Here is a 19,139-nt window from a genome sequence, read left to right as displayed (position 1 = left end):
AACGTTGAAACCACAACTGACCTTATTTCAACCATATTTCAACATTGAAAGTTGGTCATGTGCTGGATGTTTTTCAACCATTCAGCTTTAAACGTTGAATCAACGTTGTTTCAACGTTGAAACCACAACTGACCTTATTTCAACCATATTTCAACATTGAAAGTTGGTCATGTGCTGGATGTTTTTCAACCATTCAGCTTTAAACGTTGAATCAACGTTGTTTCAACGTTGAAACCACAACTGACCTTATTTCAACCATATTTCAACGTTGAAGGTCGGTCATGTGCCGGCTGGGATCCCTCATCAGTTGAGATCCACTGCTTCATAGGATTCTACATGTGAAAAAAAATGGATATTTATATGAAACTAAAAACTCGGCTATTTACATAAAACTAGATTATAAAGTACAGCATATAATTTTGGGTGTTACCCGCAAGAGAAACCTTAAATAAAACCTAAAACCTTAAATAAAGTTGAGAAATAACATTAAAAAGTGTTGAAGTTGATCTTGAATTACTGATGTAAATGTTCTGTTTCACAAATGCAAAGATACTGTGGCAAAATATACAGAAAGATTTAGTAAGCAACACTCATCATACAAACCTCAACAATAGTGACAACCATCAAACTTATTCAGATAAACAGATCAACTGCAATACATGCTGGGAGTAATGAATAAGTTTTGCTTGTTGATACCCACACTGCAAAAAAAAAAAAAAAAAAAAAAAAAAATTGTGATTTTAATAGTTAAAGACTGTAAAAATGCTAGAGCAAAAACATGTTCATTGCTTATCAGCAAGTTTCCATACTATATAGAGTGAATAATTACTTCATTATGCCTATCTGCCTTGTAATTCTGCCTCCGAAGGGAGCATTTTAGAGCTTTCGGACACATCATTGGTCTCATGTTTCTCTTCCTCTTTATGAATACTTCAGTATGATAAACCTGCTCTTGGCTGTGCCCTGCTGGACTGCAGGAAATCCAGCAGACACCATACAACAAAATAGAAGATACAACAAAGATGCTTCTGAGTTCTTATTTATGCATCCTCGTTTCCTTTCCTTGTTTTTTTCCTTTGTGTCTTAGCTCCACCCCCTTATAATGTGGGGGAAGTAAGCAAGGAAAGAAAATTAGGATGGAGGAATCGAAGGAAAATATAATTGTACACTGGAATTTTCTTGATTTTCTTCATTCTTGAAGCATCATCAGCTATTATCTATTAATATAAGGGGATCTGCCCTTATATTAAAGTTTGGTAATTAAAGACATTCATGTTAAATATTAATAAAGTAAAATGCCTTGTTGAAATTTATGAGATTAATGGTAAATTTAAACTGCAAAGGTAAAATATAAATTGACAGATGAGAAGGGGGAGGTGAAAAATAAATGCATCAGATATTTTGTACATCCTCTCTCATCTCTCCTCTGGAAGTTAACTCACCTCCTTGTGGTGTAATTAGAGATTTTAGATGTACACAAAGATGGATAACTTTGATCAGTTTCTGGGTCACAGGCTCGAGGATAGAGGAGTGAAGAAACAAGGAAGCATCAGTCTGACTATTGAGAAGCACCCAAATAAAGAAAACCACAATGTCAAGTTCCCTATCCTAATGATGGTAATTGTACATTTTATTCAAACAGAAAAGCAATTGAATTCAAAAGCAGTTTTACAGACACTCAATATGTAGTTTGTTATGTAGTTTATTGTCATAGTCTCCTTATCACAGATCAACAAATGAGACATGATAACAACTAGAATATGATCATATTTATATAGAGCTGCTTGTGATTTAGCATAACATGACCACATCAGATGTGTTTCACAACACATTATGTTTTACATGTTTTAAAAGACAGGAAACTTAAAAATGAATTATACAACCACAATAAGGTTGATGCCATAAAATAACACAAGCAAAAACATAAGTCACTATTTCTCACAAATTCCTTTTCTTTGAATTGAGCATGGCAGATCATTCCAGTTTTTCAGTGTGTCTTTCGAAAGTATCATTTCAACACAGTCCTCATCTACACCTTCATAGTTATTCGGCTCACCTTCCATCCAAAACCTGAACAAATTTGTCAGATTAGTATCAGGACCCAAAATCAAATCATAAACCAATTATCAAACTAAGAAAATAAGCAATTTATAAATCAACAATACTCAGAGTAGCCTAATTTTACATATAAGATTTGTACAAAATTTTTACAAATTTGAGGCACTATTTTGTGTAAGATGGCTAATTTAATTTACCTGTTGCATTGCCCTGTGGTTTATGTTATATTGGTAAGACTAGCAGACCTCTTAAAACTTGCATTTCTAAACATTGATGTTCAATTAGACATCGCAATCCAAAAAGTCCGGTAGCACAGGTCTTTGCAGATTCGAGACACTCAGTTTCTTCTCTTCAGTACATAGGCATAGAGCAAGTAAAGTGTCCGCGTTGCAGAGGTGATATCAACAAAATGCTTTTACAGCATGAGGCCTTTTGGATTTACAGTGCAGAACATAAATGAGGACATCCACTCTAAAACTTAACAAATTCAGCAGTTATTTTTTACTTAGAAGACATGTTAGGGTTCTTTGGAGATACTTTCAGTACTTTCAGGATCATTTACCAAAGAAGAATGACAAAATTATTCAGCAAAATAATATTTGCTAATCAAAATGAGTCCTGAAAGTTAGATTTTTTTTTTTGATCAACAGGTAAGTATATTGAATCAAAACAAGTAATTTCCTGGCAATTAAAAGTGTTATATAGCCCAGTGAAACATATTCCGACTTAATGTTGGCAGCAGTGGAACCCTTTGTGAGAGAACTGCCAGGTGACTTTTTTCTTATCATAAGTACCAAATTATTGTTTTAAGTGTGAAATATAGCAGAAGTAGCACCAACATTCAAAATGGACTTGTAACAAGGTTCCTGAAATGATAAGGTCTTCACTTTAAGTATTCATTTAGTGATGAGTGAATTTTTGCTATAAAAAGAGCAGGAGAATTAATGCAAGTGTCTCGGAGTCTGTAAAAGCTTTCAAAAGAGTGAAGCTTTATTTCACAGAGTATGACTCAGCCTGCAGAAGTGACATGCATGGTTTTTGTCACCACTAGAATAACCTAATGTAGATAAAGCAAAACAAACCAATTTACCCTCTTCCAAGGCACATATTTACAAAATAAAGACTTCTGGGAATCAATACTCTGGTTTCAAGAGACCAAGTCAATAATTTCAGATCCAAAAACATCCAACATGTTCAGGTGTTGCTAAAGAAGGAGTACAGTGAGAAGTGCTAGGTACCCACAGGGAGGATCAGTGGTAGTAAAGCGTTTATTCAGGGATGAAAGAGTGCTGAAGGTGTGAGGGAGTTGTGCTTTATCACATTACTGTGATAAGTATAAAACTAAGTAAGTGTCAGGATATACATGGGAGACAAAGGTAGGTGAATTCATTACAGTGTCTTTATTTAAGTTATGCAAGTGCTCGGTGAATACTTTGTGTCTTCAAGTGCGGGTAGTACGAGAAACACAGGGGACGGGATCGCAGACAGGTGAGCACGCTTGATTTACGAGTGTCAAAGCCACAGTCAAAGATCGCTCACATATGTTCTCTTCCTTCACAGAGGCCGAAGACAATACCAGTTTGGGATGTACACAGGAGACCACAGAGACCGTCGAATCACAGGTAACTATAAGGTGATCCGTGGTCCTGAGGTCAGCAGGACAAGGCCACAGGTTAGTGTTACAAAAGGGTAAGTATACATTACATCTGGTAGGCAGTGAAGTGTCAGGAACTCAGGAGACAAGTGCGGAGGGACTGTTCCTGTTTGAAGCTTGACGGAGAACTGAAGTTATGGTGAGTATTTAAGATGGGTTCAGCGTTAATGGGTGTTAAGAGGGGATTGTCTTCAGGGACCGGGTCTGCAGATGGAACAGAAACAGGTAAGTGATGGGGTTTTAACAGGGAAACGTGAAAGGTGGGGTGTATCCGGTATTGAGCAGGTAGGCGGAGGCGGTAAGTAACAGGGTTTATTTGTCGCTCCACTGGAAAAGGTCCTATATACTTAGGGCTTAGTTTTTTGCAAGGTTGTCTTAGATGTCTCAAGTTGAGAGCAAAACCAGTTGTCCAGGTTGGTATATGGGATTTTGTCTAAGGTAAGTATCGGCAAAGTGTTGGTGATGATTCACGGCCTGCTGGAGATGGGAGTGGGCCTGGTTCTATACCCTCTCACTGTTTTGGAACCAGGTGTTAACTGCAAGAACCTCAGATGGCTCACCGGACTAGGGGAACAGAGGAGGTTGATAGCCTAAAACACATTGGAAAGGGGTCAGGTTGGTGGATGACTGTCGAAGTGAATTTTGTGCATATTCTGCCCAGATTATGTAACGGTTCCAGAGGTTTTGGTTTTGATGGCAAAAGGTTCGAAGGAAGCGACTGACATCTTGGATTTTGCGTTCTGTCTGCCTATTGGTCTGGGGGTGATAGCCGGAAGTGAGACTTACAGTGATATTAAGGAGTGTGAAGAACAACTGCCATACCTTTGAGATGAACTGGGTCCTTGATTCCGACATGACGTCTTCTGGAATTCCAATGTTCCGAAGCACATGCTTAAACAGGAGCTCTGCGGTCTCAAAGGCTGTGGGTAAAGCTCTTAAAGGAATTAATTTCCAGGCTTTAGAAAATCTGTCTATGGCTTCTAGGATACAAGTTTTACCATCGGAAACAGGGAGGTCCGTGACGAAATCTACCCCGATGTGGGACCAAGGGCGATGTGGAAACAGCAAGGGGATTAATTTCCCAGTGGGTAGTTGTTGTGGGACTTTTTGTCATGGCACAAGGGGGACACCTCCGGAAAAAATCCTGGACGTCCTCTTGCATTCCTGGCCACCAGTATTTGTGCTGTAATGAAGCAAGAGTTTTATTTACCCCAGGGTGACCTGTTCCTACGGAGGAGTGTGCACGGAAGATAAGGGTTCTACGATTGTCTTCGGATACGTACACCTTCCCAGGTGGGATGGGTTGGTGTTGTGCTTCTTCACGGAGCATTTCATCTAGGTCCCACTGAATGGGATTAACAAATAACCTGGTGGCTAAGATGGGTTCTGGTTCCTCAGGGATCTCCTAAAGGGCGTGGAGGCGGGACAGAGTATCAGCCCTTGTATTCTTGGATCCTGGATGGTAAGCTATCTGGAAATGGAATCAGTGCAACCAGTGTCTCAAGTGTCCTACTAGCTTTACCGCAAGGAGTTCTCTGTTGCCAATATCATATTTTCTCTCTGCTGGAGACAATTTCTTGGAGAAATAAGCACATGGCATAGGTTTGGCTGGATTCTCGGAATACTGGTTCCACGGTGAACTTCTATGGGTCTGGGTGTTGAAGTAATGGAGCTGTTGTAAAAGCGGTCTTTAAGGCTTTGAAGGCCTGCTCAGCTTCAGGGTTCCACTGGAGTGTCTTTGGTTTTCCCTTTAGGAGAGAAGTGATAGGTGCAGTAATCATACTATATTGATGAATAAAACGGTGATAAAAGTTTGCGAAACCCAGGAACTTCTGAAGCTCCTTGATGGACTTGGGAGTTGGCCATGGAGTGATTGCTTGGGTTTTCTGGTCATCCATCTTCACCCCTTTGTCGTTGATGTTATATCCTAGGAATTCAATGGATGGTTGGTGAAAGACACATTTATCTTCCTTGACTAATAAGGAAAACTCTCTGAGACTCTGAAGCACCTGGGAGACATGACACTGGTGATCCTTTTCATCGGGAGAGTAAATGAAGATGTCATCTATGTAAACAAGAGAAAAACGGTTCAGATACTCACAAAGGACTTCATCCATGAAGCTTTGGAAGACTGAGGGGGCGTTTACTAAACTGTACTGCATCACCAAGTATTCGTAGTGCCCATCGGGGGTGATGAACACTGTTTACCACTCATCTCCTTCCCGAATTCTGACCATGTTGTATTCACTCTGTAAGTTTAATTTAGTGAAGATACAGGCATCCAGGAGCTGTTCAAGAAAGGATTGGATTAGAGGAGGTGGATAACTGAACTTTACCATTATCTTATTTAGAGCTCTGTAGTCGATACATGGTCATAACCCTCCATCCTTCTTCGGGATGAAGAAGAAACTAGCAGCAGCTGGGGAAGTGGACGGTTGGATTTACCATTGTTTCAAGGCTTCTTCTATGTATTCCTTCATGGCTTTTTGTTTAGGGGATGGACAAGGAGTAAATTCGACCCTTGGGAATGGTCTCTCCAGGGAATAGGTCGATAGCAAAATCCCAGGGGCGGTGTGGCAGAACCTTGGAGGCTGCTAGGGGGTTGAAGACGTGTGCAAAAGAGGCATAACAAGATGGGACATTGACAGATAGGTTTCCTTGGGACTCTCAATTGACGTGGAATTTATTGACATGGAAACAGGATGGTCATCGACAGATGGCCTCACCAATAACCGTGGAGGACGAGATGGACAGGTGCATATGAAATGTTCACTACTTTCACAGTACAGACACAGTTGAAGCTCTCGCCGACAATTTTGTTCCTCTGGGGATAAATGTTGGGAATCTACTTGCATCTTTTCCGGCTGTGGCTCAGGGGTTCTCAGGTACGTTTCGGCGAGGAGCATTATCCATGGTGTGTGCTTCCCGATAGCAAGACTGGGACCTCAAGTGATATCTGAGAGCTTGTTGCATGAATTTTTCTAACCCCAGATTGTCATCATATATGGCGAGTTGGAGACGGAATGCAGGGTTTAGTCCTCATCTAAACATTGTCAGAAGAGCCTTTTCATTCAATCCACTCGCTGCGGCCAAAGTACGAAATTCAAGGGAATATTCTGAGATGGTGTTTTTACCTTGTCGCAGGTTTAAGAGCTGATCGCTGACCGATTCCCCCCACCCGACATCCAAACACTTCCTTGAAATCGCCTATTAAATTCTGTAAGGAGGAGGTGAATGTGAATTCCTGAAACCATAGAGCATTGGCCCATCTCAGTGCTGGTCCGGACAGTTGCTGTATGGTGAACGATATTTTTGATCCCTCCGTAGGGTATTGGTGTGCATGCTGCTCAAGTGTAAGGGAGCATTGTAGTAAAAACCCATTGCAATCTTCCTCCCGACCGGAGAAGGGCACTGGTCGTGAGACTGAACTTGATATATACACAAACGTGGAAGCAGGATTAGCGGAAGCACTGTCCTCTGGCTCCACTGAATTTATCCTTTTCATTGTTGGTCAAGCCTTCTCTCAGTATATACACGGGAGACAAAGGTAGGTAAATTCAATACAGTGTCTTTAAGTTATGCAAGTGCTCGGGGAATTGTGTCTTCTAGTGCTCGGTGAATGCTTCGTGTCTTCAAGTGCGGGTAGTACGAGAAACACAGGGGACGGGATCATAGACAGGTGAGCACGTTTGATTCAGGAGTGTCAAAGCCACAGTCACAGATCACAAACGTATGTTCTCTTCCTTCACAGAGGCCAAAGACAATACCAGCTCGGGATATACACAGGAGACCACAAAGACCGTCGAATCACAGGTAACCATAAGGTGATCCGTGGTCCTGAGGGCAGCAGAACAAGGTCACAGGTTAGTGTTACAAAAGGGTAAGTATACATGGCATCTGATAGGCAGTGGAGTGTCAGGAACTCAGGAGAGAGGGGCGAAGGGACTGTTCCTGTTGGAGGCTTGACGGAGAACTGAAGTTATGGTGAGTGTTTTATAGTGCTTTGATTGGATCTGTGATGCAGGGCAGGTGTGGCTGGTTAGTACTCAGGGGAACATCAATTGCCATCAAATTTATAGGTATTTTCTCTGTTGATTATAAAACATATTCAGCTGTAGATGCACAAATAAGTTAATGAAAATACATGTTTATTTTGATTCTTCAACAGGGATTTTTGATAATTGTACCCAACACCTGGTATCACCCATGAGAAAAAACTTCAAATCTGGTTGTGGTTGTCTGGTAGCAACAAAATCTGCAAAGCAATGCTTTTGATATCCGGCTTTGTATGGATTTGTTTTTGCCCACTCTGCCAACTTTATTTTGCATAACTGCTTAAGTTCAGCCACAGAAAAAGAAAAATACTTTCAACATCTCCACGGCCTCTTCCTTTGTGGCTGGTGACGTTGTATTGGAACACCATGTCAACAATGATCCTGTTCCATTCAAAATAGTCTTATCTGTCCACCTGAATGATCTCAAACTTAAATTCTGAAAAATATTTTGACATTTACTGTAAATAACAGAAGTTGTCCCAGACACAATCATAGTTCAACCATTTATAAGTGTATTGACTTTAAATTGAAATTCATCTGCACATTCTACTGCTCTTTCCACCTCTTCCACCCTGTTGTCCACTTCCTGTATGTCCATGTCTTCTCGCAGTTTCTTCTCTGGCTCTTTCCATTACATGAGTGACCTCCTCTCTCTTAGATTAGCTGTTCTAATCTTCCTATTCTCTCTCATTACAACCCCTTTCTCTACCCACTGGATCGAGCTGGACCATGTAAAAAGTCCACAAATTGCATTTAAATAAACTCACATTTTGACTGGTAATGACCATCATACTTCATTTCATGATGACAGATGCAACATGACAGCGTCATTATTTTTATGCTTGCTAGAGGGAACTAAACTTTAAAACATACATTTAGGTTGTAATGAGGTGTTTGCACAAACAACCTTGTCAGATGATTGTGTATGTGTCTTTAAGGGAAGCCTGGGGTATGAGAAAGAGGCACATCATTGTTACGCCTGCCTGTTTGCCCCCTGCTGGTTCTGCTACACAGTGCAGATGTTAATTGGACAACAGGTGTACTCAATTCTTAACTAACTCACCAGGGGATTTGTGGCCTAATGGTTAGAGAGTCGGACTGGCAATCGAAAGGTTGTGAGTTTTAGTCTCGGGCTGGCAGGAATTGTAGGTGGGGGGAGTGCATGTACAGTTCTCTCTCCACCTTCAATACCACGACTTAGGTACCCTTGAGCAAGGCACCGAACCCCCAACTGCTCCCCGGGCGCCGCAGCATAAATGGCTGCCCACTGCTCCGGGTGTGTGTTCACAGTGTGTGTGAGTGTGTGTGTGTGTCTGTGTTCACTGCTCTGTGTTTGTGCATTTTGGATGGGTTAAATGGAGAGCACAAAACAAAGTATGGGTCACCATACTTGGCTGAATGTCAGTTCACCGATTAGTTGTAGGAATTAGAGACAAGGTCATGTCAGAAAGATTACAACTAATTAAAGATCTTACTCTGGATGTCAGGGTATAGTTGGTAAGACAAGATGGGGAAGTTACTCACCAGGTCAGCCAACAGGAGTATCAACATGCAGTGCTCAAGAGATCAGGATATAAAATCTTCAAAAGAAACAAGAACTGTGCATAGCAAATGTCATACTTAACAGTCCAGGAAGCCAGTTGAAATGCATGGGTCAATTCAAAAGTTACATAAAGCATAAAGAGAAACACTACGAACGGACCAAATATGTTGTAAAGGGTCCAACAGTGAATAATCTTCTCAGTAAAAAGGCAGATAAAGAAATAGGCCTGGTTAAATGTATAGAAGAGGTCAATACAACCATTGGGGGCCACGGAAGGCTAAAGACTGAACAAGTTAAGATTCTACTCAGAGAAGGATCAAAACTGTATGTGGTTAATACTGCCCATAGAGTTCACTTGCAATGGCTTTAGAATGTAAAAAAGAACTACAAAGGATGGAAGCAAGTGGAATGATTGAAAGAGTCACCCAAACAACATACAGATTAAAATGAAAGAGCTATTGTATGGCCTGGAAGGAGTCCAAGTGTACATGGATGATGTCATTATATATGGAGCGTCTATGCAAGAACATGACATGTTACTGAAGCGAATAATGAAAACAATGGAACTCCCCGGCCTGAGGTTAAACAAAGACAAATGTAAGATCCGATAAAGTAAGCTATATTTCCTGGGTCAGGTAGTCGAGGAGAATGTAGTCCGAGCAGACCCAGAGAAAGTCAAAGCTATCGCTGAACTCAAAGCCCCAAAGAGGTACATGAGCCTAAGAGAGGGGATGATTAAATACATGGGAAAATATATATCCAACTTGGCAACACTGGAAGGCCCTACAATCGTTTAAGAACTGAAACAGCATGAACTTATGACATCGCCAGTATTATGATTTTATGATGTAGAGAAACTGTATCTGCCGATGCAAGCAGTTATGGCTTGGGAGGAGTGCAACTCCCAACAACATGGAGACTGCTGGAAATCTGTTGCATACTGCTCACGATCCCTCACTAATGAGTGGAATGGGGCATTTAAAAATTATTACAGAACACAAGCCGCTGGTTCTTTTGATAAACTGTAAAGATTTGGACAATGTACTGATCAGATACCAATATACTTTTTCTCAGACTAATGAGATTCAATGTGACAGCTGAGTATGCACTAAGTAAAATACTTGTAGTAGCAGACACCTTATCGCGAAGCCCACAAAGCAGCACTGTGGACAGTACCACCGAAGTGGACATCAGCTGCTATGTCAATGCAATTTTTGAAAGTCTGCCCGCTTCAAAACGGAAAATAAAAGAAATTTGAGATGCAATCCAACAAGATGAGAAATTGAAGAGCATGAGGCACCCCATGGAGAGAGACTTTCGTGCATTCAAGAGTGAATTGTCTGAGACTATAATTTCTTCCGAGGAGAAATTATTGAGCAAATACATGAAGGTCATCTGGGCTTGACCAAATGTTGGGAGAGAGCACATAAATCTGAATGATGGCCAGGACTATTATCAGAACTAAAAGTGTGAATTCTGCTGCAAACACAGGAAAACACAGCGAAAAGAACCTCTGAGCCCAACTCCTTTACCTCTTAGGTCATGGCAGCACCTGGTGTTAGATTTATGTGAGTACAAAAGGAAAAAATTACATTGTACTCTCTGACTATTATTCCAGATTCTTGGAAATCCTACACTTATCGAACACCACAGCTGAACAAGTTGTCATCAATCTCAAAGCAATATTTGCACAATTCGGCATCCCAGAAGTAGGGGTTTCAGATAATGGCCCCCAATTCACGAGCAAAACATTCCAGTGATTTTGCTGTGAGTTTAACTTTATGCATGAATTGAATTGAATTGAATGTAACATCAAGCCCACAGCACCCCTCAAGCAATGGACATGTAGAATTTGCAGTCCAGTCAGCAAAAGCCATCCTACGGCAAAAAGACTCAGTATTAGCATTGCTAAGCTACAGAATGACCCCACATCCATCAACTTGAGTGAGCCCAGCAGAGCTTTAGATGGAACGGAGACTCAGAAATACATTACCAACTCTGTACAGCAACTTCAGTCCAAAGTTGCCTGATCAAAAACTGATACGGAGACAAGCTGGATGAGGAAAAACAGTAAAGGACTCCAGCAATGGTAGTGAGACAAAGGCCCAATCCCAATTCTACCCCTTAGCCCTTCCCCTTTCCCCTACCCCTCCGTTTCACGCATTCATGTGAAGGGGCAGGGGTGTCTCGATTCTCTTTTGGTTGGAGGGGTAGGTGTAAGAGGAAGGGCCAGATATCCCTTCAAACAAAGATTTTTCAGGACCACACTTCAGACGAAGGGGTATGAATTAACTCTGCAACATGGCTGCTACAGTGAACAAAAAGACACATAAATAAGCTTTTTTGGCATAAATAAAGATGTTAACGAAAAGTAATAATTTATTTTATGTTACATTCAATTGTGAGTTGTTGACAATTGTAACATTGTCATGTTACTCAAAGAAATGTTTGCAAAAAATCCCTTATATTTGCTAATGTCTTATCATTACAATTTTTTTTTATGATGTCTGATCAGGGTGATATATAACTGCCGTAGACATTGATTCTATGTCTGTGTAATGCCCGCTGGAATTGGTGGTGTGCCGCGTCCCAGACCCTCTCTCTCTCCCGGAACCAGTAGTCGATGGCAGGGACATCCGAGGGTTCACCTGACCAGGGGAATAGAGGTGGTTTGTGCGTACTCAGCCCACCCAAGGAACTGGTTCCAGGAGTTCTGGTGGCCATGACAGAAGGTACGGAGGAAGCGTCCAATCTCCTGAACCTTGACAACAATGACAAGAATGCAGGTATTGTTATCTGAAGGAGGGAGATCGATTACGAAATCCACCCTGAGGTGTGACCACGGGCGATTGGGAACGGGCAGAGGATGGAGCTTGCCTGATGGAAAATGGCAAGGGCTTTTGGATATGGCGCAGCTTGTAAATCCATTCACATACCTCCTGACATCCGAGGCCATGTTGGGCCACCAGAAGCGTTCCTTCAGCAACAAGAGGGTTTCATTGACCCCTGGGTGACCAGTGCCAAGCGATGTGTGAGCGGAGTGAATGAGTGTCGCCGTGTCCTGGGAATATACTGAAGTCCCGGTGGGCAACCCGGCGGGGTGTTGGTGGTAGGCTCAGTAGGATGAAGAGTCTCGGTGGACCAGGTAATAGGAGAGACGATGATTTTTTTCTGGAAGAATGGTTTCCGGAGTTTCAGGATTCTCTTCTGGGGCATAACACCTGGAAAGGGTGTTTTTCACCCCTGGGCGGTATGAGATTGTGAAATGGAAGCGGGTGAAGAATAACGCCCAGTGGGCTTGTCTCGGATTTAATCTTTTAGCCACTCGAAGATATTCTAAATTCTTATGATCTGTGAGGACCAGAAAGGGGTGTTTGGCTACCTCCAACCAATGCCTCCATTCCTCCAAGGCCAGTTCAATGGCCAACAGTTCCCAGTTGATGATATCATAGTTGACCTCCACCGTTTCCAGGAGAAGAAGGAGCATGGGTGGAGGCGACTGGGATTCCCCTGCTGCTGAGAAAGGACCACTCCCACTCCGGTGGCCGAGGCATCGACTTCCTCGACGAAGGGTCGGTCAGGATCGGGATGGACCAGGAGTGGGGTGGTCGTAAAGGCTTTCTTAAGGGTGTGGAAGGCCTCTGTGGCGGCAGGAGTCCAGGAGAGAGATTTGGGTTTGTTACGGAGGAGACTGGTGAGAGGGCTGGTGATGGTACTGAAGTTTTGTATAAACCATCTATAGAAGTTGGCAAAGCCAAGGAACCGCTGTAACTTCTTGATGGTAGTTGGAGTGGGGCAATCTCTGATGGTGTTTACCTTCCCCTCGTCTATCCGGATGCCACTGGTGCTGATGTTGTATCCATGGAACTGCACTGAGGGCTTATGGAAAGAGCACTTTTCGGCCTTGAGATACAGTTGGTAGGCGCTTAGGCGTTGCAGGACCTCCACAACATGGCGTTGATGTTTTGCCAGGCTCCGGGAGTAGATGAGAATATCATCAATGTAGACTAGGATGAAATGGATGAAGTCCTGGAATACGGAGGGGATGTTAATCAGGAATGGATAGGGGGTACATCCTTTCCTTAGACACTGGTTCACCCGGCAGCAGATCGATGGCACAGTCCCATAGCCTGTGTGGCGGCAGCTTGGAGGCCGTTTGGGGCAGAATACCTTACTGAAGGGGGCGTAGCAGTGAGGGATGGTGATGGACTGGTTTTCCACTAGGCTCTCTATTGATGTGGAATAGACTGGAAGAGGTTCAGGGGAAGATGTGGCTGGAACTGGACAACCGGAGATGCAGCTCTTGAAACAGGCGTCGCCCCACTTGAGGACTTCGCCCGTCTTCCAGGAGATTACGGGGCTGTGCTGCTCTAACCACGGGTGCCCTAGAATCATGTCAGTGGTGGATTCTTCCAGAACCAGCAGATGGATTTCCTCATGATGGAGTAGTCCGGTTTGGAGGGATATGGGACCCACACTATGGCGCACGCATCTCCTGCTTAATGGCTTGCTGGTGATAGTGTGGACTTGGTAGGCTGACGCCGTTGCTGTGGTAGCGAGCTTGAGCTGACGGCAGAGGGTGCCGGAGATTAAATTTCCGGCTGACCCAGAATCGAGTAGGGCAGAAACTGGAAGAGATAAGTCAGCATAAGTAAGTGTCACAACAGTGGTGAGTGGTTTCATTTGGTATCTTGAAGGGAGAATGGCACTCACCATGGGACGAGGAGAACGGACGGGGCATACAGCGATGGCATGCCCTGGGGCTGCACAGTAGAGGGACATATTCCTCCGTCTTTGTCGTTCAGCCACAGTAAGACAATAGGAGTCCAACAGCATGGGTTCACTGGCTGGTTCTGGGGAGCTGACGGCCTCTGGTCGGCAGAGTGGCGTAGAGGAATATGCCTGGCCCTGGTGCTCTTCTAAGCACAGCTGCATACAAGTGGCGAAAAGGATGGACAGCTGGATGAATCGTTCTAGCCCGATGGTGTCCTCGTATGCAGCGAGATGCAACTGCACTCGAGGATCCAATCCCTGACGGTAGGTAGTCAGTAAAGCCTGTTCCTTCCATCCACTGGAGGCAGCTAGAGTCCTAAACTGAAGGGCATATTTATTGACAGACATTTTCCCCTGTTTGAGATTATACAGCTTCTCACGAATGGAAGAGTCCCAGGTGGGTTTGTCGTATACTTCACGGAAATGGTCAATGAAGCTAGAATAAGACTTGATAACTGGGTTATTTTGAGTCCATATAGAATTTGCCCACAGTATTGCTTTACCTTGCAGTTGAGAAATTACAAAGGCTACCTTAGATCTCTCAGTGCGGTACAAGTGCGGTTGCATCTCCAGGACCAACAAGCATTGTAGGAGGAAACCGCTGCATTCCTCCGCCGAACCAGAGTAGGGCGCTGGCCGGGCCATGGGACTGGCGTGAATGGAAGGTGAGGAGGTGCTGGCATGGTTGACGGAAGTGCTCGCTGGTGTTGGGGATGCAGGTGTAGCCATGAGTGTTCTTCAGAGTGCATCAACCAGATCTTGAAAGAGGTCCGTGAGGCTCATGCTTGTGCCTGGCGGTGTTGGTCCGGTCTTCTGTTACGGATCACTTGGGAGGCTGAGGAGTAACAGATAGAATGGTTTATTGAACAGACACAAGCAGAGGAGCAGGTAGTGTAGGATTGAGTGAGAGGATGGATCCGTGCAGGCTGGGTAAAGACGTCAGAGGAGGAAGGTGAACCACACACACACACACACACACACTGGGGATCTGGATCTTCAGAGAATCGCTGGAGAGAGGTAAGTAGAAGAAGAGTTATTCCTTAGAATTAGCATACAGGTAAGACCTTGTCACGAACGAGACCGGACATCAATTGAGTGTGTGTGTGGTAGTTATGGTGCTGAGGTGATTGGGTGGTGATGAGGATCAGGTGGATGTGATCAGTATTCCGGTTAGGGCCTGCGTAGTGATTGAGTGGAGGTGGAACCTGGCGTGTTTGTAACAATCGCCATGTCGTAGAAACGCTGTTATTTTCATCTCGGAGTCCAATCACCTTTGTTTGGGTTTCCCAGGGACGCTGTACTTAGAGATCAATGGTTACAATTTATGTTTAACTGGGTTCCCGAAAATTATAATCCACATGTAAAACTATGTGCAGCACATTTTGCTGAGGACAGCTTCCTCAATCTCAATGAGTTTAATGCCATATTCACTTTGTTAACTATATGGCTGGGCTGTGCAAAAAATCGAATGTAATTTTCATGCACATCTCTTCAGTAAAGGGCTTCTGTGATTAGAAGTACATCTCCAGCACGTGTGTTTAGATCAGGATTGCCAGGTTTTCAAAACAAATCCTGCCCACTTGCTTCTCAAAACTACTCCAAATCTAGCCCAATCGTATTTCCAGGAGGGCAACGTGTGCTAAGCTGGTGTTGAATCACAGCACAGGAACTGCTGGCACAATCAGAACTCATTACGTATTTCTGAAGGAGGGACTTCATAGAACAAGGAAATCATCAGCCCATTTTTATGACAGTGAAAACAGTCTTAGGGGAAGGGGAAAGGGTATAAAATAGAATTGGGATTGGGCCAAAGAGCAACAGCGTGCTCATACACAATCAGTAGCCCAGAAGGGGGAATGAAAAGGCAAAATCACTGTCACTTACAACTTAGACCCTCTGAGAGCAGTGAAACAAACTGATGAGGACAACCTTCAAACAAATGACTCACTGCCAATACAGACTAGTGAAGGATGGAGGGTAACAAGGTCTGGTTGAGTCAGTAAACCAGTTAAGAAACTTAACTTGTAATACATTGTGTCTTACAAGTAGTGTAAGAATTGTGGTTAACATGCTGTTCAATATCAAGGTTAGTCATTAAAGTAAAGTGAAAGTGAATATAATGTTAGTAAGTGTAAGAAACATTATGACTAGTGAGTCAGCATGCATATAAATTCTGTAAATCACGGAACATGTGATTGTTTAAAAGAGCTGAAACTGAATCTTTAAAACACAGTCTTGTACTAATTTATTTAGAGTATTTCATTATTAAACTAAAGAAAGAGTCATCATCTGCCCCTTTCTTGACAGACCTTGTGACACTGTCACACAGGCCACATGTTTTAACCTACTCAATTTATTTTTATGATTTTATGTATATTTGAGTTTTAATAGGTTTTCATGTTGACTTAGTCATTTTATTCCTCTTAACCATTTCAATATGTGTATTTCTTTAAATGAGTTTGGGTCTGCCTGTCATGTGACTGATCCTATGACAGGAAATAGGAACCGAAGAGTAGGAACTGAGAAGGCAGCATGGCAAACAGACAAGTGCTGTGTCTGAAATCGCTCACTCATTCACCCATTCACTAATCCCTATATAGTGTATGACAGTTGAGTTCACTTTATCAGAAAGGAGTGAACAAATAAATAAGTGAACGGATTCAGACAGTGACGTATAGCCTACACTGCACGTGAGACTTTTAGCTGTTGCAAAAACATTGCCATATGTACTTTTATATTACATGTACCTAATTTTAGAAAATAAAACTAATAGCAATACTACTCAAAATTACTTTATATTGCAGTTATACATACCTCCGCGTCAGCTTTGTTGTTTCATCGATGGTATATAATTTTTTTTTTTTTTTTGTAATGCTTTTATTTTCATAATCATTAAATGCTATTAAAATAATGTACTGAGAACCAAAATAAACACACATAAACACATTCATAATTACAGTATGTATTTATTAATTTTAGTATCTTGACACTCGCTCAAGCAACGTTTTGACCTCAGATAAGATGGTTGTAGACCGTTAATTTTACGTCAAAATACACTACCTGTTATTAATGAAAAAAATGTAAATTATCCACCAAATTATCATCATTTTTGTAAGTTAACAACGATGCCACCTCAGTAAATTAGTCAAATATTAAACTGAGTTATTGCCTACATAACATATTTGTGGCGAGTGGGGGGGGGGGCCGAGGGACGTGGCAACAAGGAGTGAGGCTGGCGGAATGATTGGGAAATCAGCGACACCTGCGCCCCACCGCCGGTCTCGAGTCCCACGTAGGAGATGGAAGGATATAAAACAGGACGAGAGAGGACAAGGCCTGGGCGTTAGTTTATGTTTTGGTTTTTATTTGCGCGCATCAGTCGTCCGTGAGGGGCTGATGCGCTGTTTTATGTTTATTTTGAATTATTAAAATGATGTTTGATTGTGCGCCGGTTCCCGCCTCCTTCTTCCCCGATGATTATGGAGTTTTATTATTACAGTGGTGCCGAAGCCCGGGAGAAGGAGGGACGCACTGCTGAAGATCCCTCACTGCTGTGGTGAATCCGCGGTGCCATCGAGCAGGCGAGGAGGAGATCACCCAGCTGGTGGAGGGCCGAGCAGCAGTGTGTCTGGGAACGGGAATTTTTTTTTCCGTCTCTCCCCTCTCTCGTCTCTGTCACTCCTCCTTCCATCTCCTTTTCTCTCGCCTCGTCTGTCCTACACCCAGGTTCGACTAGGTCTCCGTGGGCGGTCCCCCCCGGAGGGAGGGGGGGGTTTTAGCGCAGTCTCGAGGGTATGTGACGAGTGGGGCGGGGCTGAGGGACGTGGGAACGAGGAGTGAGGCCAGGTGTAGTGATTGGAGATGAGCTACACCTGCGACCCACCACCGGGCTCGAGTCCCACGTAGGAGATGGAAGGATATAAAACTGGAGCAACGACCGTGAAGGACGAGAGAGGACCAGGCCTGGGCTTTTAGTTGTGTTTTGCTTTTTATTTGCGTGCATCAGTCGTCCGTGAGGGGCTGATGCGCTGTTTTGTGTTTATTTTGAATTAAAAATGTTGGTTGATTGCCCGCGCGGTTCCCGCCTCCTTCTTCCGGATGATTAGGAAGTTTTATTATTACAATATTTTAATATAAATAATGTAGGAAAACGTTAAAACAGAAATAATAAAGATGTAAACTTCATCTCATATTCAAACTCGCTCGCTCCTGCTCTTGCTTCCAGGTCGACGCTACTCCGCATTGGATTGTGGGAAATAGTGCTTCAGCGAGTGTTCATCGGTTTAACACTTGAAATCAGAATGAATTGTGGGTAAAAAGTAGTGGACAAATGTAGGGAATGAAGTAGTTCACTCAGAATTTGGACAGCACTGTAAAATGGCTGACACCCCATATAGTGCACTATATAGTGGATAGGGAGCGGCTTCGGACACAGCAAAGGTCTTTGACCAAAAGCTGGACTGAGGAATTATCTTTTTAAACACTCTAATCCCTCACACAGTTTAATCTGATCCCATTTTAAATTCATTTAAATCAGCCATTAATGCTGATTGTAACAACCTATAGGGACATTTAGAAGGACAGTGTTTAATAAATATGATCATACACACTGAATATGTTTTTTATTATTGCATTACAATGTACTACACAGAGTTGCAAACAGCTCCTGCCAACAAACAAATCCACAGTGAATTTTCGTGAATGTTTTAGTTCTTACCCTTGTTTCAGTGGTGAATTATTCACCCATTTCATGTTGCCCTCCTGCTCTCTGTCAGATAGACCAATCCACACTCTGTTAACATCTTTCATATATAAAGATATGAACCTCTGTGTGTGAATAAAGGAATTAATTTAATTCCGCTCATTCACTGACAGACACACAAACAAAGTCAGTCAAGCAGACTCACCTGCTTCTCTTCAGTGTTGATAATGACCAGATCAGCACCATGATCCCTGCAGTACTGCCTGCTGTCAAACCAGCTCTTCAACTCATTGGCTATGAAATAACAAACTGGACCACACAGATTTTTGTACATTAATATATGTGTGTGTGTGT

The 19,139-nt window shown here is 42.9% G+C and overlaps 1 long non-coding RNA gene across 1 annotated transcript; it reads right to left on the bottom strand.

Annotated features, from left to right (window-relative positions):
- Positions 1 to 1,706: 1,706 nt before the first annotated feature.
- Positions 1,707 to 19,082, bottom strand: LOC113095376 (uncharacterized). Its single transcript, XR_003288331.1, has 3 exons — positions 18,991 to 19,082; positions 18,801 to 18,910; positions 1,707 to 2,070 (listed from the first exon to the last, which is right to left on the bottom strand). It is a non-coding gene; the product is annotated as an uncharacterized LOC113095376 (long non-coding RNA).
- Between the last annotated feature and the right edge of the window lie 57 nt (positions 19,083 to 19,139).

The sequence above is a fragment of the Carassius auratus genome, unplaced genomic scaffold (genome assembly GCF_003368295.1).
Source record: "Carassius auratus strain Wakin unplaced genomic scaffold, ASM336829v1 scaf_tig00215695, whole genome shotgun sequence".
Classification (NCBI taxonomy): Eukaryota; Metazoa; Chordata; class Actinopteri; order Cypriniformes; family Cyprinidae; genus Carassius; species Carassius auratus.
This window is presented reverse-complemented; position numbering and strand designations above follow the sequence as displayed.